Here is a 27,690-nt window from a genome sequence, read left to right on the forward strand (position 1 = left end):
GGGGGTCGTCTCAGGGGTTCTTCTTGGAGAGCCCCCAGAACTTTGGTGCTGTACAGTGGTCTTAGCATTGGCCACCTGTTTTCCCAGGACCGTCCTCAGCATGTGGAAACTTTGAGAACATCTTCCCTTCCCAACCTGCCTGAATGAGATGTGCACTCTGAGAGGCTAAAATGCAGAGAAGTCTCTCCTGTCATCTGAGGCCCAGGACAGAGGAGGAGAGTCAAGTAGGGCACATGCTGACCCAGAATTGTCTGTTGAAGTCCAGTTGTGTGCAAGTCCCTAGTCCCAGCAATGAGAATTTGTCTTCGCTGAGGTCTGCAGAGCAGGGGCCTTGGGAGGGCTTGGAGGGAAGGACACCATGCTGTCTGATCAGGACAGCCAGTGGTAGGGAGGGAAAGCAGCTAGGAAGCCCTGACTCAGGCTGGTGGAGCTCAGGCCAGGCACAGCAGGGGCTTACATGTGCCTGGGGGTAGGGGCCAGTGTGTGCCCAGGGGCTTCCACCTGCTTCCTCCCACCCAAAGGCTGACCTTCCTATTCCAAGTGAGCTGGGAGAATCTGGGGGTTGGCAAGCATGGGGTGACCTGTATCATCGCGTCCTGATGATTTTGCCTGAAACATTCTGAGTCAGTGGGCCTGGGGAATTTGGGGGAGTTGAAATCCCATGTTTCAGATAAACGCTCTCATTCAGTCCTCTTAACAATCCAGGGAGACATGTTGCCTGCTGCCCCTAGTGTGTCGAAAAGAAAGCAGCCTCAGAGTTAGATGATGCGGTGTATAGAACAACAGACCCCCAAGACACCAGCATTCTAATGCTCAGAGCCTGCATGCAGGTGCCTTCACCTGGCCAAGGTACTCTGCAGGTGCCGTGGAAGACCTCAAAGTGGGTAGAGCTTCCTGAGTGATGCAGCTGGGCCCAGGCTGAGCACGTGGTCCCCAGCTGTGGTCAAAGTGGCAGCAATGGAAACAGGGCAGAGCCCAGAGGAATTTTAACAAGTATGATTTGGGGAGGGGAAGAAAGGGGTACATGGATAGCCCGGAATGCACCATTTGCAGTGGCTCCCTGCATGAGGAACAATGGAATCACGGGCTGAGGACTGCTGGGGACTAGCAGCTCGGGTTACTGGAAACAGCAGGAAAGGCCGTTGGTGTTATCAGGTGACAGAAACCGTATCAAGGTCGTGACCTGCAGGCATAGATGGACTTGGACTTGAGCTGAGGTTTCCAGGTATGGGGGGTGTGGCCTGGCCTCCTTGTTCTGTCCCAAGGCATGCAAGCCAGAGGTGGGCAGACTTCTCACAGCGCGGTGCCAGGGTTCTGGCTGCAGACTAAGGAGTACCCTGGAAGACAGTGGGTATAAGGTCTCCAGCACTTGAGTCCCTGCCATCTGGGTGGCAGACCCAGACTCAGTTTCTGGCTGTTGGGCATCTGGGGAGGGAGTCAGCATGTAAGAGGTCTCCCTTGGGATGGGATAACCCACCACTTGGGAAGCCTGCCTGCCCACGTGTCATATCAGGGTGCTGGTTTAAATCCTGCGTGTTCTTCCCATCCAGCTTCTTCCTGGCACATCGTTGGTGGACAGTGGAAAGTGGCCCCACATGTCTGGGCCTCTGTGTCTCACATGGAATTCTAGGCTCCTCGATTTAGGCTGGCTCCAGCCGTGGCTGTTGTGGGTATCTGGGGAGTGGACCAATGTATAAGTGAATACATTCTCTTCCTCTCTTTTGTTCTCCACCCTGCCTTTCAAATATAAACACAAACACACACACAAATTTTTTAAGAGATTACTATTAAAAAGAAAGAGGTTTTCCTCTCATACTTTTTAAATAAAATGAAAATTTTAAATTAAAAATACATAAGAGGGCAGGATGGAGAGTTAAGTGACTTAGCAGTGGAGCTCTCAGCCCTGCCTGCTGGCCCAGGAGGCCAGGATGAAGAGGCCCACTGAGCAGAGGTGCGCCTGGAGATGGCTTTTAGCCAAAATGGCTGCTTCATGAGAAGTTGAGAGCACTTAGCCTCACACAGCACCTGGAGAGGAAGTGAGGGGGCTTGGTCTTGGATGGCCTCAGTCCAGTGGGAGAACCTCAAGGCCTTTAGGGTCCCGGCAGGTGCCAGCATCCAGGAGGGCGTCGTGTGAGAATGGCCTGTGCGTGAGCCAGTCACCTGTTGCATGGAGTCTTCTGGTATTCACAGGGGACCTGCCAGCCACCTGAGAATGCTGCACCAGCCTGCAAGGGAGCCGAGTAGGACCCAGGGAGGACTCTCAGACCTGTCTGTTCTCCCAGCACCACCCTGCTGGTAATGCATTGGCTGCCCAGCATGAGCTCCTGTTGGCTTACATAAGGGCAGGACGACCCAGGGCTGAAGCCCAGAGGCTCGTTCCTTGGTCTTGAAGCCAAGGGAAGTTCACCTGGATGGGTCTCAGCATGGCAGGGGGCCAGAGGCCTGTGTCCCATTTTCTGTTAATAGGGGTACCCTGGTTGCTGCTCTGCTTCTGTTCCATCCTCATTTGGGGCATAGATGCTGTGTTTGTCTCATGTCACAAGTCCATGGTGCAGGGGAAGGTACCCAGAGCTCAGTGAGGTGATCATGCCACAAGGTCCCTGCTGCAGTTCTAACCTGCAGAACCAAGTGCCACTGGAAAGCACTGATCATCACTCCTGCAGTTCAACATCCCAGCATACGCCTTGGAGGCCTTGAGCCCCCTGGGTGCCTGCGGAGCCTGGACTGGACAGCTAAGGGCCTAGCACAACCCCTACTGCCCAGAGAGGTGGCCCAAGCCACCCCTGTGTGGCCTAGGTGTGTAGCTTGAGACACTGCCATCTACCTATGTGATGTGCAGGGCTCTGGGGAGGCACCGTGTGCATGCAGGTGTGGCATGGAACAAAACCTTGGCACAGCTGCCGTGGGGCTAGGACCTCTCCCCAGGCATCTGCGTGGTTGAAGTTCGGAGTCCAGAGACTCAGACCATGTTTCCGGGGGAAAAGACAGTTTACTAAAATGTTGGGACACAAGCCGGCATCTGAAGGGCAGGGTGGCAGGTGCGCCTCTCTATTGGGAGCCCGGGGTGTATAAATAGCGGAGGAGGTGTTGGGAGCAGCTGGCCTCCCCTCAGAGGGCGCGGCCACCTTCTGTCAGTTCCTGTTCCGCTCCCTTCCCTCCTCTTGCTCCTCTTGCTTTTTACTTCTGAATCCCAGCCTCCCTTTTTTTTTGTTCCGAGAAAGGCCATGGGAACTGTGTAGCCAGGAGTTTGTCTTCAAAGTGACTTCAGTACAAAGGGGAAGTAATTGGCTCAGGTAACTGGAAAGTCCCAGGGTAGCGGCTTCAGGCAAGGCTGGTTCCAGAGGTTGGAGTGAGGCCAGGGCATTCTCTGTCCTGCTAGGTCCTCCCCTCTGCAGAGCCCCCAAGAGGTCCTCATCAGAAGGACCCAGTCTAGAAGCAGCAGGGGGGAATGTTATTGCTGTAACCCAGAGAAGGTCACTTGGGGCCAACAGATGCCCTACAGGTGCATATAGAGGTGGGGGTGACACAGTGGAGGACCTGTTCCAGCTGCTCCTAGCTGCTCTTCGAGACTGACAGCCTGCCCTGCAGAGCCCTCTTCTGTGTCATCACAGCCCTACCCTGACCACTGGGCCCCCCCTCCAAAGGAGCCCCACTCCCTCTCCCCTCAGCTTTCCTTCCTGCTACACTATCTTCCTAGTTTCCAAAGTTTACACTTCCTGGTGTCTGCAGGCAACATCCCTAAGACCCCAGAAATGGATCTCCCACAGCTAGGTTGGTGATCCCGGTGCCTAAACCATGCATCTCAGAACAGAGGCCTGAACTGGGAGCCGGAGTGGCAGTCGGAAGTGCCCAGTTTGGAGGAGAAGGGCAGGGAAGAGCAGGGGAAGAGTGAGGGAGGGAAGAAGGGAGGTTGGGAGGGTCCCAGCTATTAGGAGTGATTCCCATCTGGGCCAGAAGGCCCTAGCGGTCAGTGGGTGTCCCCAGGAGGGAGAATGTGAACCGAAATCCCCCACAGTCCTGATGACTTAACACCCACAGTTCGGACCTGGAGTACAGGCCTCCACCCCGAGGATTTCAGCTCTGTGCACCTGCTTCAGAGCATGGCCATGCATGCTTGGTGACACTGCAGGTGTAGGTGACTGTGAGGCCAGGATTAACAACCCAAGTACCTATGAAACTGTGTCACATAATACAATGTAATTAATGAATTAAAAATAATAAATAATAAAAAAAAGGAAAAAAGACATGCAAAAATCAATAAATGTGATATCCTATATCAACAACAACAAAAAAAAAACCAAGCAAGGGTGAAGCGAGGAAGTGGAGCGTCTCTATCTGGGAGCTTCTGAGCACCCGCATGTCCTGCTGGATCTCCAGTTCCGAGGCTGTGCCCTCACTGCTCCCTCCCTCCCTCCAGTGTGGGCTTCAAGGTCACATTCTCAGAGAACTACCCCCTCTGCCCCACTTGTGTCCTCAGCCCTGCCTGGTCCATTCTGCTGGTTGATTGTGTAGGTCTTCGTCTATGTCCTCCCGCCCGAGGGAGTGACTCCTGGAGGCAGGGACCTGACCCTGCTGTTGGCGGTGCCAGGGGAGAGCCTGACATGCCACAAGTGCTGCTGATGATAAATCAGGTGTGTCATTGCCCTCAAGGGCCTGGGTTTTCCAGGGGCACAGACTCAGCGGCACCAGTTGTTCTCACAGTGGCCCTTGCCACGTGTTCCCTGCATTAGCTCTGCGATAAGCACCTGAATGCTGTGAGGTTCACAGTGGAAGATGGGGCACCCTACCCTAGTGTGGCATCTATTGAAGATGGTGGACAACAGAAGCGTGAGAAGGGAGGGGTTCAAGTGTACTCAGGTCTGTGTCCCTCTGGGCTGTCCTATGAAACTGCCCCATTCTTGTGGTGGAGGTTTCCAGCCCAGCCCAATCTAAGTCCCAGGGACCCTGCCTTCAGACACCACATCTGGACTATGTCTCCCCTGCCCCTATGCACCCACCATTGACCATTCATGACAGACTTTGGGGACCCATACTCTTGAACACCCCGCTGCTCTGTGCCCCTCCCACATGGTGTCCCATGCGGCCTGCCCACCACACCACCCTAGACATGTTGTCAGCAGAGGAGGCACACCTGATCCCTCAGCCAGGGCAGGAGCCCAGGTGGCTCTGGACATAGGCATGTCCCACTAGGTGCTACAGGTGTGTAGAAGCCAGGTGCACAGGGGACAATGTAGCATTGCTAGGTAGGCTTAGGGAAAGCTTCCCTGGAGGCAGGGGCATTTCATCTGGCTTTGTTGGATACACAGGAGCCTGGTAGGTGGGGGTGAGGCGGAGGCCCATTGGGCAAGCATGAACCAAGCACTTTAAAGTTCTAGGTGGAAATCCCTCTGGGAACACAGCAGTGGAGGCCAGTGGTCTTGCAAGAGTGGAACGTGGCCTGGGTATAGCCAGTGCATGGAAGGAGCAGGTACTGAATGGCAAGTCCACGTTCCTATCGTATTGTCGCCATCTGCCGTGAAGGGTGCTGTGCCTAGGATGCCATCTGCAGCCCACAATGCTGGCCACTGGCCTGCCACTGCTGAGATGGATACAGACGGGTGGGCTGTGGGGTCCCCTGGGGCTGGGTGGACCTTAGTGGGAGGGTAGTCTTGGGTGTGAGCAAATCACCTCCTCTCTCAGAGCCTCCTCTTTCTTCAGCCCCACGCATCTGACTGGTCCCCAATCCCCTGCTAACCGAGGCCTCATAGTATCACCACCCCCGTTGGTGGGCTGGGGGTGTCCTACCATGGGGCCCACAGTCACCATTTATGCCAGAGTCTCTCAGAGGTCTGTGACCTGGCCCTCCCAGTTCTTGGCAGCTGCCTGTGCCCATCCCTCTAGGCACCTGACCCTGGTACCTCCCTTTTCTGCCTGGAAGGCCCCAGGGACTGCATGGGACCAGCATGGTTTGTCCAAGGTAAACTCCCCACCAAGGATCACTGGTGAGCAGCCTTGACCCTCAGGGGCTGGGCTGTGGACACCTGTGGCAGCCATTGCTCTGCCTGCCACACCTGGACACCAGGCCTGCTGTGCCCTCTCTCTGACACAGGGGCTGTGGGGACCCTGCCACACAAAGCTGCTTGGAGATGGGGCCAGTTGTGTGGGTTACATGGGAGCCTGCAGCCCCAGCAAGTCCAAGGTTCTCATGTGTCCCTGCTTCCTGCAGTTCCTGGCATTTATCACGAAGTCCAGGAGCCCCTGGGACTTGGGAGCTGGGACTGTCACTCAAGGGTGCCTATTGAGTTTGAAACAATAGCCCCTCATGAGGTCAGTCAGCCACTTAGCAACCGCTCAGGCTCTTAGTAACCGCTTGGGAGCCTTGCCTTTTCCCCACGTGGCCTTGAGCTTGCCCAGGTCTAGCTGTCAGCCCCTGAATGAGCCCCTCCCCCAAGACCATACCTGGGCTCTGTCCCAGCTCCAGGTCCCTCTTGGAGCCTCAAATCCCCCCACAACGTGGGGCTCAGGCTAAATGAGAACGAAACCATGCCTGCATGTCCTGCCGAGCCCTAAGCTATCTTGGTGTGTGAGGACCCTCACCTGCTACTACAGAACTTCATTTCCCACCCACACCCCATCCCCTCCCATGTCTCTCCCTCTCCCTTCCCCACTGAGTTCAAGTTCGGCCAAGGTTTGGCAGGAACCACCCCTCTGTGCTGAGCCTGGAGCCGGGCCATGGGGAAACTGAGGAACAAGCAGACCTGTGCCCTGCTCTTGGGAGTGTCCAGGCCAGGGAGACACCCCTGCCCATGCAGCAGCAAAGCGAAGTCGAATCTGATGTGGAGCACGCAGCCCCAGCCTCCCTGGCTGCTTTCCCGCTGCGTTCTTTCAGCCCCTAATCGTCCTCTTTAGCATTCCACAGGCATCTTGTGGTTCTTGAAGCATTTTCCCGTGCTACCTCACGTCACCCTGACTTCATCCCAAGTCCCTGGTCTGCTCTGTCCTTGCAATACTGGGAGCTTGAGGTCGGAGGTCACAGAAGGCAGAGCACCTGCCCAGGAAGCCAGAGTTCGTCAGTCTGGATCCCCCACCTGTGCCCACGCACAGCTGCCTGGACCTCCACCTTGATAGGAATCCTGGCACTGCATCCCATTGGCTCTGTGACTTAAGGCAGCTTCCAGCCCCAGTTTCCTCATCTGTAAAATGGGGATAATATGGCCTCTCAAGATCAACGCCTGCTTGGACAAGTGGGAGATGCCTCAGGGAGGGCTTAGCTCCCAGCCCAGGTGCAGGTGGCAACTCCTGCTTTGCGTGTATGGGAGGCATGGTAGGGTGCAGGGTGGGTGAGGGACTCCATGGATAGGAGCTGAGCCCAAGCCCCACTCATTCTGGGGTCAGAGAGGGGCCCCTCCCCCTTGGTGCCACAAAGTGACTCCTGGACTGATTTGTCAGAGCCTTAGTGTTTCCAGCCCACACCTTTCCCTCTCCCTGCACTGAGTCACCTTCTGAGCTGGGCGATCCTGGCAGTGGCATGGGAAGGGTGTTCCCACTGCCTGGACTGTGGACGCGCCAGCCACTGTGGGCTGGCTCCCCAGAGCCTCTGCTGGGCTGCACAACAGGCAGACATGGTAAGGTTCCTTGTACAACTTGACATTGTTCAAAATCAGCCTTATAGAAAGTCAGAACCAGCCCTGCCATTGGCACAGCCACGGGCCCCCTCCTGGCATTGTTCAGAAGCCGTGCTCGCAGGTTCAGCTCCTGCTTGCCGAGCGCTTTAGAGAGTCCAGAAACTCCAGCTGGCAGGGACTGGAGGTCCCATGGCCAGGACAGCCCTGACCCTGTGTCTGCCAGCCTGCTTAGCTCTGGGAACTGGAGGCAGAGAGAGAGGTAAATGTGGTTGGTCGGTGGGTCAGTGGGTTGGTGGGATTCTGGTGAGCTGGTGGGATCCCATCATAGCAGCATGCTCATGGGCCATGTGTCCTAACTCTGGTTTAGCCTCTGGTTTCCAGAAAGGAAAGACCTGTTTCCAAACATCAGGACAAGCACGTTTATGGCAAGTTAGCCCAAGTTAGCGCCTTAGGCATATCCAAAGGACAAGGAGGACTTGAGGGGGTGGGACTGATGAGGGAGGGAGATGGCATGGGAATGGCAGGTAGCAGCCCCTCTCTGCACCACCAGGGATGGCACCCTGGTTCTTACCCACACTATGTCCAGGGTGTGCCTCACCCTGTTGCATGCCACCCTGCCCTAGTATCTCTCCCCACAAAACCTGCCCCTTGGGGATTCTGGCTAACTGTCCTGTGGGCTCCTGGAAGCTGTGTGCAAGGAGGAAGAGGAGGCGGAAATCTCCATACTCTCATTCAACGTCTTTCCGTGGCTGGAGTCTTCCCCCATGGAACCCTGATCCCTGGCGGGGTGGGAAGCAGACTCAGATGATGGACAGGGGTGGGCAGGGCCTGCATGCGTTTCACCTGTGTCCCAAACTTGCTTGACCCAACCCAGGAAAAGCCAACAAAAGACCAGCAGCCCACTGTGGTGTCTGCCCTATGTCCCTCCCAGAGGGACGGGGCCGCTTCCTGCTTGTTCTTGCCATGACCTCACCGCCATTAGCTCACCGCTGTGGCCTTGAACTTCCTGCTATTCAAAACTCTGCTGCAGCTAGCTGGGGAGACAGTTGGTCAGTCCTCCCTGCAGATGGAGGGTGCAGGCTGCTGGTGCTGGGGAAGCCTGGCATGCGCCCCCCCAGGGTCCTTGGGCTGTATCTCTCAGGGGGAAGGAGCATAGGATGTTGGAGGACTAGCGACCTATCCCTCAGTGCCACCCAGTTTACGTCACACAGAAGAAGGTGTGCTCTGGGTGTAGAGGGGGGAGGGGAGCCTCATTTGTGAAATTCACGGCCCATTGGCTTCTGCATCCAGTGCAGAAAAGACAAGCCAGGGAGGAGCATGCTCTCTGGTCTCAGTTGTCTCAGTTGTCTCAGGGAGAGGAACATGTGCTGCTATCCTGCCGCTCCCTGTTCATCAGCTGCTCTTTTTCACTTCTGAGGCTGGGTCCTCTCTGCCCAGCTGCAGAGGATCCCTTGGGCTGAGTTTCTGGGAGTGTCCTATGAGGGGCCATGTTGTGTGCGCCTTACAATCTGATTGTCTGTTGCTGTGTGGCCTTAGACAAGTGTTCTGACCTCTCTTGTCTGTGGGGCTCCATCCTGTGAGTCCCGGCATTGCTGGACAGGATTAGGAGCCTGTCCTCAGTAGTCCATTGCCCTTGTGCTGACCTTGGTCCACAGCACTGTGCCCCTTGTCCAGAGGCCTCCAGAGGAAGGGAAGCAGGAAGAGGAGAAGGAAGATGGGGAGGGAAGGTTGGATGTAAACTGGAAGCTCTTTTGCGGTTCTCTCTCCCTGGCTGGCCTCACCGTGTTGTGCATGGCCGTGCCATGTTCCCAGCAGGCTGTGCAGCAGGCACCCCGCATTCTTTCATGTGACAGACAGCCAAGCCACCCGAGTTGGCCACCCAAGTCTCACAGCCAGCATGCTGGGGCCACACTCAGTATCCGGGCAGAATTTCCCAAGTCATTAGTTTTTGTTTTTTTTTTTAAGATTTATTTTATTTTCATTACAAAGTCAGATATACTGAGAGGAGGAGAGACAGAGAGGAAGTGGAGCTGCCGGGACTAGAACCAGCGGCCATATGGGATCAAGGCGAGGACCCTAGCAACTAGGCCACGCTGCCGAGCCCCCAAGTCATTAGTTTTAATAAAAGCTCTTTGAGTAAGAGGACGAATGAATGAATGAAGTAGGGAGTGTCACTCTGTCTCTCACTCTCTGAAGTTCAGCCTGTGATCTCTATATGCCCCATGGAGGGCATGGGAGTCCATGCCCCATCCTCACCCACGAGGGAGAGTCTGGGTGTCTCCTTGTCCTGGGTGAGAATGTGAGTCAGGTCATCTACCTGGGAGTGGGGCAGGGAGCAGGTGGAGATGCCAGCAAGCAGGGGCAAAAGGACAGTCAACTGGGAGTTGACAGAGCCTGCAGCTTGCAGATTTCCACGCAACACAGGAAATGGGAGTTCGAGCATTTACACAGCAATGACTGGCTCCCACAAGCTACTGCCTGTGTGTGGTCAGCTGGTGGCAGTGGCTCCGGTGCAGGGGGTAACTGTAAGGGCTCAGATCAGCGGACTGTGGCTGGCCTCTGGGTGTTACTGTGAGAGTGACGGGGTGGGGGAGTGAAGGGTCCCTGGCACATGCTGATCACTGGACATGTGACTGCCCTCTGCGTGACCACAGACCCACACACCCTCTGTCACTGCTGAGAACCCAGCCTTCACACTTGGTGACGTTATCATGCTGAGTGCCAGGCTAGACTGGGGAGACCTTGGTGGTCACCAGGCATGGCATCTCCAGGCAGATGGGTAAAGAAGGAACCATGCCCAGTGCTCCCACATGATGACAGGGGCAATGCCCAGAGCTCCCAGGGCACATGGCTGAGGGACAGAGCCAAGAATGGACCCCTCCCCAACTCCATCATTGTTACCCCTGGTTTGGGTGCCATACGCACTGTACACGTGGAGCAAACCCCTGGTGTCTGGGAACTCCAGAAACATGTACGTGGTCCAAATGGGCATCAAAGTGGTTCCTGGGGGACCCCTGTCCACAGCTCCCCTGGGCAGCAGCTAGCAAATTCCATGCCTCCTGTTGCCTTGGGGACTACATTTGGAAGTTTTGGGGACAGATTTGTGGGCACAAGGACCTGTCGTACCTGCTTTGTGGCCCCAGCAGCCCCTATTCCCTCTCTTGGCATAAGTCTTCCTCTGTGCCCCAGGGACTGAGGTGGTGGGCGGGAGGAGTAGGAACATACTGAGCCAGCCAGTAGCACTCACCAAAAGCGCTCCTCCCACTGGGAAGGCCACTCACCCACAGCCGGGTCAGGTACAGAACCTGGGGCCCAGGTTGGTAGATGGTGGAAACACAAGGCTCAGAGAGAGGGGATGGGCCTGCCAGAAGCCACAGTCCCGGCGCTGATTCCCAGGTCCTTGGGTTTATCCTCCACCTGGCGAGAGCTGCACCTGCCCTCCAGGTTCCCTGACCAGTCAGCCAGGGCAGTCCAGGCAGGGGCCTCTCACTGCTGGGTCCTGGTGCTGGGTGCTCTGTGTCTGCCATGACACAGCATTTCTGTGTGTGGCAGATGGCTTGACAGAGCTGAGCCTTATGTCTGTTTCTGACTCAGGAAGAATTCAGCCTAGGTGCATGGCTCTGACACTCTGCTGGCTTTCGGGGTCCTGTGGGCTATGTTTGGATCCTGGCCTTGTCCACCATCCCCCTTAGCTGGGAACCCTTGGATCCCTAGTTCCCTGCAAGATGCTGAGTCTTCTCCTTTGTAAATTGGGGGCAGTGGGCCAGAAACTGGTCCATTTGATCTCCCACTGGGAAATGATGGGGTCCTGGTATAGTAGGTCTTCAAGGGCTGATCTGCATCTGCAGCTGGAAAGGGGAGGAGTCCAGAGGGAACCACGTCCCAGGCAAGCCTCTCATCTGGGACCAGGGTGGAGCTGTCCTAGGTACAGCCCCACTATGCCCTCACATGGGGGCTAAGACCCAGAGTAGTGGGAAGGCCGGTGGCTGGGGTGGGACCAAATCCTAGCACGTGGACCTTCCTTCTGGACAGAGGGGGTCAGCCTGGGTTGTGTGGGCCCCAGGGCAGGAGGGGTCTGGGCTGAGGTGGGTGAGGCAGACCCACAGGCATTGGACAGGCAGGACAGCCAAAAGTTGGAGAGAAGCAGAGCAGGATCTTTCTGTCTCCCGTCCTTTCTCGCCTGACTCCTGGAGTCAGGCTTCTGGGGTTCATTGGATGCCCACAGACAGGGGCTACTAGGTGAGAGTGCAGTTCACTGGGCATGGGCTGTGCATGCCAGCAACCCCACCCGCCCCCCGCAGCTGCTGTGTGCTACTGGGAATCCTCTCAGGCACACCTCTGAGGAGGAGAGGGGTCTGTATGTTCCCTGAAGCCCCTCAGTGTTGGATGTGGGGAGCACTGTTTTCTGTAGGTGTGAATGTGACTGTTCCTTGCCAGGGTCATAATGAAGTGAGATCCTGGTTGAGTTCAGCTCTCTGCTCTGCAGGTCTCAGTCTGGGCCATTAAAATCATGTGACTCTTGAAAGATGCACAGTCGTCTATCCTATGGCTGCTTGTAGTTTGGGTTTTTTTTTTTTAAAGATTTATTTATTTTTATTGGAAAGTCAGATTTACAGAGAGAAGGAGAGACAGAGAAAGATCTTCCATCCATTGGTTCATTCCCCAAGTGGCTGCAATAGCCAGAGCTGAGCCAATCTGAAGAGCCAGGAGCTTCTTTCTTCCAGGTCTCCCACATGCGTGCAGGGTTCCAAGGCTTTGGCCCGTCCTCGACTGCTTTCCCAAGCCACAAGCAGGGAGCTGGAAGGGAAGTAGTGCAGCTAGGATATGAATCAGTGCCCATGTGGGATCTCGGTGCATGCAAGGTGAGGAGTTAAACCACTAGGCTACCATGCCAGGCCCAATTTAGGTATTTTTTAAAACAAATATGTTTTACTTACTTGACAGACAGTAACAGAGGGAGAGGGAGAGACACAGAGATCTTTCATCTTCTGGTTCGGTCCCCAGGTGGTCACAATGGCTGGAGCTGGGCTTGGTTAATGTCAGGAACCAGGAACTCTGTCCGGGTCTCTCACATTAATGGCAGTGAACATCTTCTTCTGGCTTCCCAGGCACCTTAGCAGGATGGCAGCTGGCACACAAGCTGTCAGCCACATGGGATGTCAGCATCATAAGCAGAAGTTTGACCTCTGCATTGCAGCTGCCCTACAGTAGTTCACTGAACTGATCCCCAGGGACCAGACATTGAGGTGTCCAGATTCTTGCCAGAATAGAAAAACATGAGGAAAGTCTTTATGTCTGAGTATTGTTCCCTTTCTAGATGTTGCCCTTAGAAAAGCCTCTAAAAGGGTGCAGGTACTGGGTGAGAAACTGCACATTCTTTTCCTTTATTCTGTTCTTTAACTTTCTATCTGATGTGTACTAAAGAAGATACTCAGAGGCCAGTGTGGTGGCGCTTGGGTTAAGGTATTGCCTGCAATGCCAGCATCCCGTACGAGCATCAGTTCAAGTTCTGGCTGCTCCAGTTCTGATCCAGCTCCCTGCTAATGTGCCTGAGAAAACAGAGGAAAAAATGGCCCAAGTGCTTGGACCTCAGCTAGTGACGTGAGAGAGTTGGATGCAATTCCTAGCTCCTGGCTTCAGCCTGGCCCAGGCCTGGCTGTTGTCGCCATTCGGGGAGTAAACCAGCAGATGGAAGATTCTCTCTGTGTCTCTCTCCTGCTCCTGGTAACTCTACCTTTCAAATAAGTTATATTCCTTTTTGGAAAAGGAATTATATAACACACCTGTTAGACCAATAGCATGGTGGGTGCTGTGAGCTCCACTCCTACCCTTGCAGAGAGAAATGACCATTTCTTCACCTTCTTTTTTGTAACAAACATTTTCATCTTATGAGTGCAAGGGCTTCCACCACAGGTTGTTAAGTTTTGCTTTCGGGGTTTGGTTTTTTTTTTACATTTATTTATTTATTTGAAAGAATGATAGAGAAAGAAGGATTCCATCCATTGGTTCGTTCTCCCAGTGGCCAAGGGCTGGGTCAGGCCAAAGCTTTCCAGTTCTCCCACATCTGTGGCAGGGGCCCAAGAACTAGGGGTATCGTTTGCTGGCTCCCCAGGTACATCAGCCAAGACCTGGCTCAGAACCAGCACTGTGCTATGGGATACCCACATCACTAGCAGTGGCTTAAACCACTGCTCCACAATACTGTCCTGTTGTTTTTTAGCCTAGTGATGTGGACTGTGTGGCAGGCGAGCTCCTGAGTCGTGCCTGTCTCGGGCCACAGGATGGTGTGCACACCCTTCTATTATGGTTGCCTGCAATTGTGGCCTGTGCCTGTTTCATGGGGGGACAAGTTATCATGGTCTGTTGACCCAGTCTCCTGCTGGGAGATGTACCCCTGATGTCCAGGGCTTGGTTTTTTCTAATACTACTATTGGAAATGCTGGACCAGAGTGCAGTTTCCTTGGAAAACAGAAAGTGGGCTGGAATGCACAAGCTTGAGTTGCCTGCACGTCCCCAGCTGATGAGGATGGCAAGCAGCAGCTTGGCTGTCCAGGGGCTCATGAACAGGACTGTCCCAGGGAGCTCCTCACAAGGGAGCTGCTCTACCCACCTGAGTTCTCCAAAGCATGGGTGTGACAGGTGCTGGAGTTCATCAGCTCTCGGGGAAAGGAGTCAACGAGTGTTCAGTCCCTGCTGTCTTCCTGGCCACAGGGGGCCACAGGGAGCCACATGACTTTATCTGAAAGCCTTAGAGCCAGATCATGTCTGATGGCCCAGCCCGGGGCACAACTCCCAACACCTGGCCTCTGTCCTTGGTGTTACGAGCTTTTCCCAATGGCCAAGCGTCCTAAAATGAATGAGCTCATGTTCAGCCAAGCAGGTTAGAGGTGGAAGGAAGCCGATGCAAAGCTGGCTAGCAGCTGCCGTGGTGGTCAGGTATGAGTAGTGGAAGACAGGAGAATCCCCAGTCTGCAGTGGGACCCTGAAAATCATCCAAGACTCCAAAGAGTGCTTGCTGCCTGTGTGAGGGCCGTCTTTCAGAACTGACCGTATTTGAATTCAAAACTGAGGTTTTAATTATACGGATGTCTTAATACATGCTATGCGATGAAAACATCAATAATATTTTATGATAAATAACTATATTTTCCAAAACAAAAAAAAATTTTCAATCAGCAGAGCAACGTGGCTTTACATTTTGGCAAAGCTCCTTAATGGTTTAATTGAAGGCAGCTGGGTTCTCTGCAGCTGCCTGTAGGGTGCGGGGTGGTGACGTCTGATTGAGGTCTCGCCTGGGGATGACTCTGCAGAGGGCAGGGCTCCTGGTGCCCTGTCAGAGACCTGAGGACAGTGTCCTTTGCTGCTATACCCAGACTGCAGCAAATACCCCAGGCCAGGGGGGCTGGAGCTGCACCACCAAGCTCAGAATCAGGATCAGACCATGTCCCCAGCTCTGTCCTCCCCTGGTCCTGCGTCTGCTCCCATCTGGGCTTCCAGATTTCCTCTCCTTGTAAGGACACTGGTTACCTCGAGTGGAGGCACATCCCCACAGCCTCTGCGAGTGAGAGCTTCCTCGTGTAAATTCCTCACTGAGAGTGAGAGCTTCCTCGTGTGAATTTTGGGTTATCGTGATTCACTTGTAACTGCATCTTAAGAATGAGTTACGATGAAGAATTGGCAGCCGTGTCCATGAACTTTTCTGTGTTTGACTCTGCACTGCAATTTTTTTTGTTGTGTTGTTGTTTTTTTGGTTGTTTTTTTCTGTCTTACACTTGGATTTCTTTTTCCCGTGCATGGTTTTCAACACAGTGCACCGGTCACTTGGGGTCTACCCATCTTCTCATTGTCTGTACATTTCAAATGACAGTAGCAGAGCAGAGGCTGACCACAGCTGAACACATTCCCTTCTGGGTCTGAGATGTGCTGGGTACAGCTGGCACCTTTTCTTGGCACCGTGTGGAGGTGAAGAATCTAGCTGCTGATCCAGCCGGGGCCACCGCCTTGACTCATGCTAAGATAGAAGCAGCTCCACTCACTGTTACCTTGGTGCCATTCAGTGCCAAGAACACCCCTGTGGAGATGGCAAAGCTATCTTCTCACAAGACTGGGAGATACTCAGGCCTCCCAGACTCCTGGAAGGGTCTTGGGAACCCGCAGGTCCTGTGGCCCAGACTTTAACCACTGATCTAGATGAAAACGCATGAAGCATTTGGGGCCAGAAGACGCAGAGTCTCAGAAACAATGCTGAAGCAGGAGCCACATGTGTGGCCCCCTGTGCCAGTGGGGAGCACTGCCCCCTGGAGGCTGGCAACACTTTATGTGTGTGCAAGGCGACTTGAGAAAGCTCAAAGAAAATAGAACTCAATGTGTAAGAGGGTTTCTGATGTGGAGCTTGTAGGTTTCATAAAGCATGGCAAATGTGCACTGATAAAAACACAATGACGAAGCTCAATTTTTTATACCAAATAACCTTGACTCATACTTTGAATTCTAGTCTCACAAACTTCCTGAAGTCCCTATGGTTTGGTTTTCCACTGCTATGACAAAGTGCCTGAGCTGAGCACCATACGAAAATAGAAGTGTGCTAACTCCACAGTGGTACGGAATTACAGGGCCTGGGGCCGGCATCAGCCCAGCCCTGGTGATATTCTCTTGGCAGACAGCACCGCGAGGGCAGCTGTGTTGGCATGTGGCAACACAAGGAGCTAGGGAGAGGAGGGCCACAAGCTTGCTCTTTTCTTTGGTAAAAACTTTGTTTCATGGAATGCCGTGCTAATTGGTAGCGAATCTTCTGTGTGCTGGTCCATTCTCCAAATGCCCACAGCAGTCAGGGGCTAGGTTAAGCCGAAGCCAGCAGCTCCTTTGAGGTCTATCTTGTTGGTGGCATCCAGGTCACCCACCTGAGCTATCACCTGCTCCTCCCAGGGTGTGCAGTATCAGGAAGCTGGATCCAAAGTGGATTAGCTAGGACTCTACTCGGCAGCCCCACAGCTCTCAGCCTCACCAGCACAGGAACCCTTGGGCCACCAACTCAAGCCCCGTTCAGAGCCCAGCCTGTGGGTGCCTCCTGTCCCCTACAAGGCATGGGTGTGAGAGGTCTCTGGCAGTGGGGATGAGCAGCTGGAGCCAGGGCAGGAGCAGCACAGTGATGAGCAGGAGAGCCAGGCATGCTCGTGTCTCTACGAGGCCCATGCCCATATGGGTCCCCACAGCTGCTCCCCAGCAAGGAACTGGGAGGGCCAGGCCTCCTTGACCTGAAAGAAACCCCACCCTGACTTCTGGATTGTATAAATCTATGACTTTTGGCCTCTTCTCCAAGTTGCCTATTGCCTTGTCAGCCATGTTGAAATGCCAGGTTTCCTAAAGTTCAGAGTTCCACCAGTGTCTGCAGGTAGATGCTAACCTGAGACAGGTGGGAGACAGCCGATGACAGGGACGGGCACTTCAGGGAATGTGATGTGATGTGGTGGGTGGTGAACTCTAGGCAACCAGGTAAGATTTGTTTGCTCTCTCGGGAACCCCATTCCACTCACCCTGTGCTGGGGCAGCATTCTCGGGAATACCATCCTACTGTCAGGGAGGCAAAGGAGGAAACTTGAATTTTCACGGCCACTAGCAGATAGCAAGACCTTGGCCCACAACCTGGTGCCAGGAGAGAACACGTTGGGACAGGAGCGAGGACCCTGTATCCCTTCCAGCTAGGGGGATATATGGGGGTGAGGGGGAAAGCAGGGGGTAGAATTCCCAGGAGACCTCTCCCAGGCACCAGCCAAGGCCGAGTAACAAATCTGGGCCCCCACTCCCTAGACTGGCAGCAATGCCACAGCTGCCACAGGCTTATTACAAAGGCTTGGGTCCCAGAATCACTCACACACCCATGGTTCAGAAGTTCACTCCTCATGGTGAGAACCGTGGGCTTCTCCAGCTTCTCCTCCTCCATCAGTCCATGAATGTCAGCGACGGGATGACACAGCCAACTGTGGTGGCCAGGCCAGGGGACACACATGAACCCAACAACCAATCAGAAAGATGGCAGGGAAGTCCAGGCTGTGGAGAATGGCCCAGAAATTCCAGGTCTGAGAGAATACACTTTCGACTTTGAAAACTCGGTGGATATGCTTGACATTCAAGCAAGAGAAATTCCCACAAGGACAACCGGCAAAGCTCTGGGAACCCAGTTGGGAGCCACTGGACTCTGGAAGGAAAAGAGAATGGGAGTGGAAAAGAGCAGCCAGAAGTGGACACTCCCTAAACCTGGCCAATGGAAGCAAAACTAGGAAGCTCAGCTTATCCTGAAGAGGATAAACCCAAAGAAAGCCACACCTAGATAATAATAATAAGAAGAAGAAGAAACTTCAGAAAATTTAAAAAGAAATCTTGAGGTCAGTGAGAGAGAAATAGAGTGGCAGAAGTCGTATTGGTCGGAGGAAGTAGGAGGAGTGTCTCAAATGCCCCAACAGGAGAACGATTGCCCCCGCAGCCTGCAGCCAGCCGCAGTGTCCCACAGGGGCAGGGGGACAGAGGCATCCTCCAGCAGAGGCCGTCCAGGCCCCTGGCTGCCACAGCACCTGACCTACAGGAGGACAGGAGGAGGTCTTCAAGTGGAGAGGACACAGAAGGAAGAAGGAGGGCGTCAGGACATCAGGGAAGCAACACATCAGGAAGTGGGGCACTCTGTCCTTTCCTCTTGTGGTTTTGGAACCAGAGTGACAGCCTGGTCTGACTTGGCTTTGGACATTTACAGAGGAAACACAAGGAAAATAAATGACAAACTTGATCAAGAGCATATCTAGAGTTATAGTAAATGTAAATATCCAGAAACTCTAATGAAAATGGCAAGATCAGTGAGGACCGAGTATGAAGTGGGTAGGATTGAGCTGGACTACAACACCCATCGGTTCACGTGGAAGACAGGGCCGGAAACAGAACTGACCCAGCAGTTGCAACAACCAGCATGTGCATAAGCTGATTGGGGCAACAGACTGTGCCAGACCCTGTACTGGCAAATTCACACAAGAATAAGGTTTGGGACCATCCCAGATGAAGTTTCTTTGGGGGATCCCTCCAACTGAAATGCTGATCTCAGAACCTCAAACATGAAGAGGCTATATCAGCCAGTGGATTCTGAATAGGTTTCATCGCGATTGGAACAGCGAGATTCGCTGCAATTCAGACCTGTTGAACTATCAAAACTGCTTGAGCAGGACCCTCGGAGCATGCCTCACATCAGGGACCTGGGATGGGTGGAAGGCTGGGTGGGGCTTTTCCCTTTGTTTCTCCCCTGACCCCAGACACAGGGAAAAAAATGATATTAGTGTAGAAACAATGGTATTACCCACTTTCCTGTAGCCTTTGACCCTTTGTACCCTAATCAACTAAATAAGATCATTTAAAAAAAATAATTTAAAAATAAATCTCAAAAAAGAAAAGAATTTTAAAAAAAGAAAATAGATCAGGCTGTAGATTGGAAATCATAACTAACTTTAAGAATAGAAAACTGTCATGGGAACAGTAATCAAAAAAGGTATTGGGGGCTGGCATTGTGCTGTAGAGGGTTAAGCCTTTACCTGTGGTGCTGGCATCCTATGTGGGTGCCGTTTTGTGTCCCGGCTGCTCTACTTCCAATCCAGCTCCCTGCTGATGGCCTGGGAAACCAGTGGGGGGTAGCCCAAGTGTGTGGATCCCTGCGCTCATGTGGGAGATATGAAAGAAACACCTGGCTCCTGGTTTCAGCTCGGTGAAAAATTTTTAAATCGTAAAAAATAAATTGCTAGGCCTTTGCAAGAGGGAGGTTATAGTTTGGAGGAAACTAAAAAGAAGATGGGAGTGGTCACATTCTTGTCAAGTGAGGTTGACATCAGGAAGTAGCATGCAATGGGGGAGGGAGAAAGAGCTGTGTGTGAGGGTGAAGACATGACGGTGCTCTGTGTGTGTGCACCAGAGAGCTGCGACACATGGGGAGCGACAGCCAGCAGAGCGGCAGCCCCCCATGTCCACACCTTCCCTATGATGACAGAAAGAACAAGGAAGGAGGAAAGTGGGACCTGGAGGAGTTAAGCCCCATTTATGGGGAACCCTGCTCTGAGAGAGCAGTCGACTGACATCCCCAGAGACTATATCCTGCCCCCCACGCATGCTTCAGGGTAATCAGAAGCACCAGAATGTGTAGGACATTGCCAAGCATCACCACAAGAGTATTGATAGCTCTGTGTGTCATTAGCAATCAATGACGACAAAGGTTCCTATTGTGAGGGCCTCATCAGGGAGGAGCAAAGCTGAGCCCAAACCAAACAAAAGAAAGGCGGGAATGCAGAAGAAATCAACCAAGGAACAGAACAGAGGAAATCAAGGAAGTAAAATGCTGGGGCTTCAAAAAGATCCATAAATGGCACAAACATTGTAGAAGTGCTGACGAGAGCTGCAGACCATGTCAGCGTCATAGGATGAGGGGTGTGAGGAGCAGCACAATCAACACGTGGATTTGAGGAGCTCTAAATGGGCCACATTCTCAAAATATACACGCGACCCTAACTCACCCAGTATAAATAGCTGATTTTAATAGCACTCTAATTACTAAGAAAATTGAATTCATAAAAAAAAAAATTCCCTAAAAAGGAATCCCCAGGACGAGATAGTTTCATTGGAGAATTTGATCAAGTGTTTAAAAAAACAATGAACACCAAAGCTATAGTGCTGTCCAGTAAGCAGGAGAAAAATTTTCCAAAAAACAAGACATACAGTTTTTTTTGAGTGCCAACCAACATCCGTTATGAATGAAGAAGTGAATGCTTGAAACATTAGCAAGCAGAATTCAGCACTGAACAAAAACAATTATGCATCAGCACTAGGAGGGCTACTCCAGGGACACCAGGATTCGGCAGGTAGCGGTCAGTTTAGGAGAGAGTGGCTTTGGTGTAGCAGTTTAGAGCCCTATAGACACCGGTAAGTAGGTATACCTGGATCCCATATCAGAGAGCCTAGTTCAAGTCCGGCATCCACCTGTGAGTCCAGCTCCCTTCTGCTGTGGGACACTGTCCAGCAGTAAATGAGGCCTCCAGTCCTGGGACCCCTGCTTCCCACACTGGAGTCAGGTTGAGCCTCTGGGTTTTAGCTTTCACTTGGCCCAGCCCTACCTCTTGAGAGCAATGGGGAATGAAATGGTGGATGAAGATCTCTCTGTCTGCCTGTCTATCCCTCTCTCCTTCTTGTTTTGCTTTTCAAATAAATAAACTTTTTTTTAAAATCAGTATGAATTACCATGTTAGTGAACTAAAGGCAAAAATTACAATTTTCCTTTAAAAAAAAAAAAAAGACTTAGGGCCCAGCATGGAAGCCTAGTGGCCAAAGTCCTCTCGCCTTGCATGCACCAGGATCTCATACGGATACCGGTTCTAATCCCAGCAACCCCACTTCCCATCCAGCTCCCTGCTTGTAGCCTGGGAAAGCAGTTGAGGGCATCCCAAAGCCTTACGACCCTGTACCTGCGTGGGAGACCTGAAGGAAGCTCCTGGCTCCTGGCTTTGGATTGGCTCAGTTCCAGCCATTGTGGGCACTTGGGGAATGAATCATCGGACAGAAGATCTTCCTCTCTGTCTCTCCTCCTCTCTGTATATCTGACTTTACAATAAAAATTATGAAATCTTAAAAAAAAAAAGAGACTTATTTGGGGAAGAAATAGACAGAGATTCTCTCTACTGGCTCACTCCCAAAGAGCCAGGTCTGGGCTAGACTTGAGCCAGGTACCCAGAACCTCATCCAGGCCTGGCACATGAATACAGAGACCCAAGAACTTGAGCCACCCTCTGCTGTTTTCCCAGGTGTGTTAGCAGGGAATTGGCTTAGAAGTGGAGCAGCCAGAACTCAACTGGCACCCTTATGGGATGCTGGCTGGCACTGCAGTCAGTGGCTTAACGTGCTACAGTACAATGCCAGCCTTCCCCCCAAAAATCACAAGTGTGATGAAAAAGTGAATTCAGATCTGCCCAGAGTAAAATGCTTAAAAAGGTTGAGGCAAAGAAATGCTTCCTCAACTCGGCAACGGTCATTTGTAAAAAGCTGTAGTCGGGGCTAGTGCCATGGTGTGTAGACTAAGTCTCTGCCTGTAGTGCTGGCAACTCGTATGGGTGTTGGTTCATGTCTGACTGCTGCATATCCAATCCAGGCTCCCTGTCTATAGCCTGGGAAAGTAGAGGATGGCTGAAATCCTTGAACCCCTGCACCCTCATAGGAGACCTGGAAGAAGCTCCAGGTTCCTGGGTTCAGATGGGCTCAGCTCCAGGCGTTTCAGCCATTTAGGGAGTGAACCAATTAGTGGAATATCTTTCTGTCTCTCCTCTCTATGACAGCTGCCTTTCAAATAAAAGTAAAATGAATCTTAAAACAAAAACAAAAAAAGATATGCTTAACGTTATGCTAAATCATTAAAAACAATGCTTTTCCCCTAAAATTAGAAACAAAGGCAAAACACCTTACTCACCATTTGGGAGGGGGCTTGACAAAGTTTGTATAAAGTAAAAATCAGGAGGTCTGCACTGTGTCGTAGCTGGTTGTGCTACCCTGTCAGCACCAGCATCCCATGTGGACACCAATTACAGTCCCGGCCAGTCCACGTCTGATCCAGCCTGCCTGTTAAAGGCCTAGGAAGGCAGCAGAGGGTTAGGCTCCCGAACCCACATGGGAGTTCCAAAAGAAGCCCCTGGCTTCCGCCTGGCCCAGCCCCTCTGTTGCAACCATTTGGGAAGTGAACCAATGAATGGAAGAGCTCGCTCTCTCTCTTGCTCTCTCTCTCTCTCTCCCTCTCTCCCCTCTCTCTTGCTATCTCTGTCTCTGTAACTCTGCCTTTCAAACAAATACAAATTTTTTTTTTAAAGAGAAAGTGTTGAGTTTATTAGAAGCCCATGTGGTTTTTCTGGTACTATCCATTTTCTCCCTACATATATTCAATTTTGTGCCAGAAGCTGTAGTTACTGCATTAAGATGATAAAAGCCGAGGCATACATGTTTCAATCACAACAAAAAAAATTTTTAACTCACTATTTTCAGATGATTGGTATCTAAAACAATCTAAGGGAGTATACATAAATACACACAGAGAAAAATAAAAACACCATAAATGTAAGGCGTTCTAAAAATAGCAGGTTATGGGAAGGGTTCATAAAAGTCAGTGCTGTTTCCAAATACTAGCAATGGACATGTTGACATCAGAATTTAAAATACAGGGCCCAGTGCAGTAGCCTAGTGGCTGAAGTCCTCGCCTTGCACATCCAGAATCCCATATGGGCGCCGGTTCTAATCCTGGCAGCCCCGCTTCCCATCCAACTCCCTGCCTCTGACCTGGGAAAGCAGAGGAGGATGACCCAAAGCCTTGGGACCCTGCACCCGCGTGGGAGACCCAGAAGAGGCTCCTGGCTCCTGGCTTTGGATTGGCTCAGCTCCAGCCGTCGCGGTCACTTGGGGAGTGAACCATCGGACGGAAGATCTTCCTCTCTGTCTCTCCTCCTCTCTGTATATCCACCTTTCCAATAAAAAATAAATAAATCTTAAAAAAAAAAGAGTTCTTAGGTTTAACACCAAGAACAGAGTCCTTTAAAAAGGAAACAATGTAGAACTTCACCACAGTGAAAAACTGGTGCCCTGAACCCAAAACATGGAGCTGGTGTTGTGGCACAGCAGGTATATCCACTGTGATGCCCCTGTCCCGCCTGGGTGCCATTGCAGCTCCTGATAATGCACCTGAGAAAGCAGACGCTGGTCCGAGCACTCGGGCTCCTGAATCCATGTGAGAGACCAGCATGGAGTTCCAGGCGCTCGGCTTCAGCCTGGCCCAGCCTGGGCCATTGTAGCCATCTGGGAAGTGAACCAAGAGGTAGATTTCTCCTCCTCTCTCTCTCTCCCTCCCGTGCCCTCCCGTTTTTCTATGTAACTCTGTCTTTAAAATAAATAAACCTTTAAAACAAAAACAAAACCTGGCTCTATTAAGAGAATAAAAAAACTAACTGTAGACTGTGAGAAAATATTTGCAAACTACAAAATCTTCCGTAAAATAAATAGACAAATAAACAATCCAACTGGAAAAATAGCCAAAAGCATGAAGACATTGCTAGGCAGAGGAGGAGCAGGTGGCTGATAAGCCACCAAGATGCCCACAGTGAGTCACTGGATGGACGAATCGTGAGGTCATGTGACACACCTGGAAAAGTGGCTGCAAGAAGAAATCGGGGCCATACCCTTGTCCCTGAGCAAGCTGGGGAAGGGTCATGCATGTGGACCCTGCCGATCAGTGGAGCCATTTGGCTGTCTCTTAACTACATTGGCATTCATGGGCATGAACCCCAATAAAGGGAAATGCATTCACACAGAACACCTGCACCTGAATGCTGATATTGTTTAACAAACCTGGGGTTCAGCCACCTGAGGCACACCCATGTCACAGAATACCCCTCAGCAAGAAAAAGTTACGGGGCTGTCGTTGTGATATAGTGGGTAAAACTGCCACCTGCAACCCAGGAATTCTGTATGGGTATAGGTTTGAGTCCAAGTTGCTCCACTTCTGATCCGGTTCTCTAGTAACGTGCCTAGGAAGGCAGTGGGAGATGCGCCCATGTGGGCAGCCCAAAGGAAGCTCCTGTCTCCTGGCTTTGGCCTTGCCCAGCTGTGCCTGCTGTGATCATTTGAAGAGTAAATCGGTATTTGGAAATCTGTCTCTCTTTTTCTCTTCCTCCCTCTGTGTGATTCTGTCCTTTAAATAAATAAATCTTAAAAAGAAAAGAAGTCAGTGATCCAGATAACAATCTAAATGGATTTCCAGAAAACCATGCTGGGTTTTTGAAACTGTGTCTGGTGTGGGTCTACTGATAGGACATCATAGAAAAGACAGTGTTGGGCCTGGCACAGGGGCTCAGTTAACTAATCCTCCCCCTGCAAATGCCAGAATCCCACACTGGGTGGCGATTCATGTCCTGACTGCTCCATTTCCCATCCAGCTCCCTGCTTGTGGCCTGGGAAAACAGTCGAGGACGACCCAAAACCTTGGGACCCTGCACCCACCTGGGAAACCTAGAAGGAGCTCCTGGCTTCAGATCACCTCAGCTCTTGGCTGTTGTGACCATATGCGGAGTGAACTGGCAGATGGAAGATCTTTCTGTCTCTCCTATCTCTGTAAATCTACCCACCTTTCAGATAAAAATAAAAATAAATCTTTTTTGAAAAGAAAGTAGAAATTCAGTTGGCTTTTGGAGGTAGGTGAAGAATGAGCCAGGTAACCAGGCTCAGGGAGACCCCACAGTCAGGTGGGGGTGTACTGTACTAAAAAAAGAAAAGAAATGAAATGACAGTGTAATAGAACAGGTTAGTGGATGCCAGGGACAAGGAGGAGACTGGGAAGGGATGGACGTGACTGCTGGGGCAGCTTGGGGAGGCTGTGGTGTAGGAACAGCTGTGGGTCTTGATCATGGAGATGACACGCAGCACGGCATGCGCCCACTCTCATAGTTGGCAGAGTCTCAGTATGCTTCAGGGATTGTCCAGTGTCGTGTTTGTGACTTGGGGGCTTCACAGGACCTCCCTCTTTGTGTCTTAGCAATTTCTGATGACTTAGTAGCTGTTCCAAGATGAAAAGTGATGGATGGGTGGATAAATAGACAAAACAGAGGAATAGATCAGCTGATAAAAGGAATAGATCAGCTGATAGGATGATTGCGTGATCGACAGAAGACAGATGAGAGATGACAGACAGACAGGAGGGCCTGGTAGAGAGCCTGACTGCTGCTGCTGTTTTCTGGAAGACCTGAGGTCCTTCTGTGTGCCCTGATGTAGCTGTCCCTCATGACTGTCCTGCAGGGGTTCAGAAAGGCTAAGTCATTTCCTGAAGGAAAGTCCCTCCCTCTCCCAGCCAACCTTCTGCACCATGGCCCATGCTGTTGTGCTCCCACCAGCCACCAATGAGAGACTGCCCACAGGGGGACACGCTCCACGAGAAAGGCCAGGGGCCCATGAGCAATGAAGCCACCCAGGCAGATCCAAGTGCCAGAGGCAGGGGTCAGTGCCGGGAGGGAGGTAGGAGGAAGAGACACCCCACCTTTTCCTCCAGGTCCACACCCATGCAGCTGGGCCCTGACCCAGAGTCAGCATCATCATACTCCTCATTGTCCTCTTCCTGCCTCCCTGGTAGTCCCAGAAGCTAGCTTAACCCACTGTACTGCGAAATCCACTTCTCTCCCTCCACCTTGACCAGGGTCCCCACCAAACCCCTTGCCCCTAACAGTGCCATGTCTCCCGGTTTTGCAGAGCGAAACTTCGTCACCCAGTTCCCAGAGCCTGCAAGACATGGGCCTCTGTCTCCAAGCCCTTACTCCACTCATTTAATCAGAAGACATGGAGGGGTGAGTTTGAAACAGGGTCGAGCAGGGGAGTCTGAAGAGCTGTGGGGGAGGGGCCACTAGGAGAGGAATAAGAGCTGGGGAACACAGGCAAGTGGCCAGTTGTGCATTTGCATTTGGGTAGGGAATGTGGTGTGGAGCATGGGAGCCAAAAGTGGCCTCGGTCAAACAGTACATAGGGTCTGTTGCAGCCTCTGCCAGCACCTGGCACCACCTCTGTCCTGGGAGGAGAAAGGTCCTGGCTCCTCTCCCCTCTGCACCCAGAGCCTCAGAGGTAGGGCAGCCAGGTGGACTCCTGGGAAAGCTGGAAGACCTGGGAGATGGAGCATTGTCAGCTGGCCGAGGGCAGTTGTGTGGGGTGACCATTGCAGGCTGGAGGGACTGGGTGGGTACAGTGCTGGACTCGGGACCATATTCAGATACCAGTCCTGCCCCTGGGCAACCTTTCTGAGCCTGTTTCCTTATCTGCCAAGTGGGGACAGCAGCAGCTCCTGGGGAGGCCAAGCAGGGCTAATCCAGGTAAAGTGCTCAGCAAGGTGGGCGGGGCCAGCAGGTGCTGGGTAAGTGCTCCCAGAGTGAGAATGCCAGCACTTAGGGCAGCTCCAGGAGACATCCCCGGATGTGATGGGGTTAGCTGTGTCTTTGTCTGCATCCCTGGGCCCTTTGTTTAACCTCTGGTACTGCCTTACTCAGCCTGTCTTGCACCGTGGTGGCACGTGAACCTGGTAATGCATGCCCCACATGCTCAGAGCCAGAACTCAGAGTCGCTGTCTCATCCACATCCTCTGGCATACCCTGTTAGGCCCTTTGCACCGACGAGAAGGCTAAGAGCCACAGAGAGGCCCCTGTCCAGCCAGAGCGTGCCTTCGAGATCCTGACTGTGCAGGCACAGCTGGCTTCCTGCCACACTTGCTTTGCACCTGTCCACACCTGCCTGTCCATCAGCTGGCCATGTGCCCCTCTCCCTATCCTCAGGCATGACACAGATGTCTTGCTTCTCTGGAGCTCAGTCTCTCACCCAGGCCCCTCAGGACTGTCCAGTACAGAATCAGTCCTCAAACTATTAATGCTGTCTCTTAAAAAGTAAACAACCAGTTCTGTGGGACAAAAGTGTGGACGTGAAGACAGTCGAGCCCAGCAGCATCTGGCAGATTGAGGGCAGGGAGAGTGGAGGCCACCATGAACTATCCACTGGGGAGAGGGTGTTGTGTCCTCTCCCCTTCTCCTGCCTGGACAGGTTGCGGGCCTCCTGTGCCCATCTGAGCATGTAGGTCGTGGCATTTCTCATGGGGTTCAGTCTGTTTAGTTATGTAAGAACCAGGATTCATGATCATCCCTCTCATAGGTGCTTGAAGCTGGGGATTAGCTCTGCCTCTGTTTGCAGGGGCTACTTGAGCACCTGCTTAGACTCTTGGTCACCCATGGGGCATCCTCATGGCCGACAACAAGGGAGACCCCAGTCCCTACAGTGTGGACGCTTAGCTGGCTGGAGAGCACATGAACTAGGAAGAAGCCTCCTGGCAGGGTGCAACGTTGACAGAGAACACAGCAGGCAGCAGGGTAGAGGGGTCTGTGGCCAGAGGACACTGCCCTGGGGAGGACACATGGCCAGGCTCTCAGTGCAGGAGACTGGGCCCCACAGGGACCCTCCAGTGTGTGGCAGTGGTACTGAGCCAAGGTCCCAGGAAGGCTGTGTGAGCAGAGGGCTG

General features: G+C 52.5%; 1 protein-coding gene across 2 annotated transcripts in view; it reads left to right on the plus strand.

Annotated features, from left to right (window-relative positions):
• ATP2B2 (ATPase plasma membrane Ca2+ transporting 2) overlaps positions 1 to 27,690 on the plus strand; it is a 174,452-nt gene that overhangs the window by 21,062 nt on the left and 125,700 nt on the right. For both annotated transcript variants that reach the window (XM_058678903.1, XM_058678902.1), the window contains exon 2: positions 25,890 to 25,984. The gene's annotated coding sequence lies outside the window, so the exon portion shown is untranslated. The remainder of the gene's footprint in view (positions 1 to 25,889; positions 25,985 to 27,690) is intronic.

Source organism: Ochotona princeps, chromosome 21 (genome assembly GCF_030435755.1).
Source record: "Ochotona princeps isolate mOchPri1 chromosome 21, mOchPri1.hap1, whole genome shotgun sequence".
Classification (NCBI taxonomy): domain Eukaryota; kingdom Metazoa; phylum Chordata; class Mammalia; order Lagomorpha; family Ochotonidae; genus Ochotona; species Ochotona princeps.